At 37.0% G+C, this 1,956-nt stretch overlaps 1 non-coding gene across 1 annotated transcript; it reads right to left on the reverse strand.

The window, feature by feature from the left end:
- Positions 1–1,550: 1,550 nt before the first annotated feature.
- LOC112804836 (small nucleolar RNA R71) lies at positions 1,551–1,658 on the reverse strand. The gene has a single exon (XR_003203456.1). It is a non-coding gene; the product is annotated as a small nucleolar RNA R71 (small nucleolar RNA).
- Between the last annotated feature and the right edge of the window lie 298 nt (positions 1,659–1,956).

The raw sequence follows: 1,956 nt of genomic DNA on the forward strand, positions 1-1,956 counted from the left end.
AAAATCCAAAAATATTTCTTGTTTGAGTCTAGTGTTTCATTTTAAGTTTGGTGTCAGTTGCATGCATTCATTCATGTGTCTTAAGGATCTTCAAGTTGTTCTTGATGATTTCATTACTCTGATCTTTGAATTCTCTTGACTTGAGTGTTTATGTGTCTCATATGCATTCTCGTTAGTGTCAGTAGTATACAAACTGCTCAGTTTGGTGTCTTGCATGCATTGTTATTTGATTTTAGTTGCATTTTGATTATTCCTCTTTATTAAAAATCCAAAAATATTTTTAATTTGTGTCTTTTCAAGTCAATAATACAGAAAATTGAAGATTCAGAACATACAGCAGAGGAATTATACAGAAAAAGCTGGGCGTTCAAAACGCCCAGTGAAGAAGGACAGACTGGCGTTTAAACGCCAGCCAGGGTACCTGGTTGGGCGTTTAACGCCCAAAAAAGTATAGTTTTGGGCGTTAAACGCCAGAATGTGCACCATTCTGGGCGTTTAACGCCAGGATGGCACAAGAGGGAAGATTCTGTTTTCAATGCAAATTTTTTTCAAGTTTAGGCAAGTTACTAATTTTCAAAATTAAATCTTTTTAAAAATGTTTTTCAAATCATATCTTCTCAATCACATTTTTTAAAACTAATCATATCTTCTTAACCACATCTTTTTCAAAATAGTTTTCAATCAAATCTTTTTAATTTCTAATTTCAAAATCTTTTTCAAAAATCATTTGATCTCTTTCCCACTCTTGGTTTTCGAAAATTAATTAGTATTTTTCAAAATGTTTTCAAAATTTCTTACTTAATTTTCGAAAACCACTTCCCTTCTTCTCACATCCTTCTATTTATGGACTAACACTATTCCTTAATGCAAAATTCGAACTCCATCTTTCTTTGATAAGTTCGAATTTTCTACTTCTGTCTTCCATTTTTCTTTTCTTCTGACACCTCAAGGAATCTCTGTACTGTGACATAGAGGATTCCATATTTCCTTGTTCTCTTCTCTTTCTTATGAGCAGGAGCAGAGACAAAAGCATCCTTGTTGAGGCTGATCCCGAACCTGAAAGGACCTTGAAGCGAAAGCTAAGAGAAGCTAAGGCACAATTCTCTATAGAAGACCTAACCGAATTCTTCAAAGAAGAAGAACTCATGGCAGCCGAAAACAACAACAATGCCAACAATGCAAGGAAGGTGCTGGGTGACTTTACTGCACCTACTCCCGACTTCTATGGGAGAAGCATCTCTATCCCTGCCATTGGAGCAAACAACTTTGAGCTTAAGCCTCAATTCGTTTCTCTAATGCAACAGAATTGCAAGTTCCATGGACTTCCATTGGAAGAGCCTCATCAGTTTTTAGCTGAGTTCTTGCAAATCTGTGACACTGTCAAGACTAATGGGGTTGACCCTGAGGTCTACAGACTTATACTATTCCCTTTTGCTGTAAGAGACAGAGCTAGAACATGGTTGGACTCACAACCTAAAGAAAGCCTGGACTCTTGGGAAAAGCTAGTCAATGCCTTCTTGGCAAAGTTCTTTCCACCTCAAAAATTGAGTAAGCTTAGAGTGGAAGTCCAAACCTTCAGACAGAAGGAAGGAGAATCCCTCTATGAAGCTTGGGAAAGATACAAACAATTAATCAGAAAGTGTCCTTCTGATATGCTTTCTGAATGGAGCATCATAGGTATTTTCTATGATGGTCTCTCTGAACTATCCAAAATGTCTTTGGATAGCTCTGCTGGAGGCTCTCTTCATCTGAAGAAGACGCCTACAGAAGCTCAAGAGATGATTGAAATGGTTGCAAATAACCAATTCATGTACACTTCTGAAAGAAATCCTGTGAACAATGGGACTAGTCAGAAGAAAGGAGTTCTTGAGATTGACACTCTGAATGCCATATTGGCTCAGAACAAAATATTGACTCAACAAGTCAATATGATTTCTCAAAGTCTGTCTGGAATGC

The sequence above is a fragment of the Arachis hypogaea genome, chromosome 5 (genome assembly GCF_003086295.3).
Source record: "Arachis hypogaea cultivar Tifrunner chromosome 5, arahy.Tifrunner.gnm2.J5K5, whole genome shotgun sequence".
Classification (NCBI taxonomy): domain Eukaryota; kingdom Viridiplantae; phylum Streptophyta; class Magnoliopsida; order Fabales; family Fabaceae; genus Arachis; species Arachis hypogaea.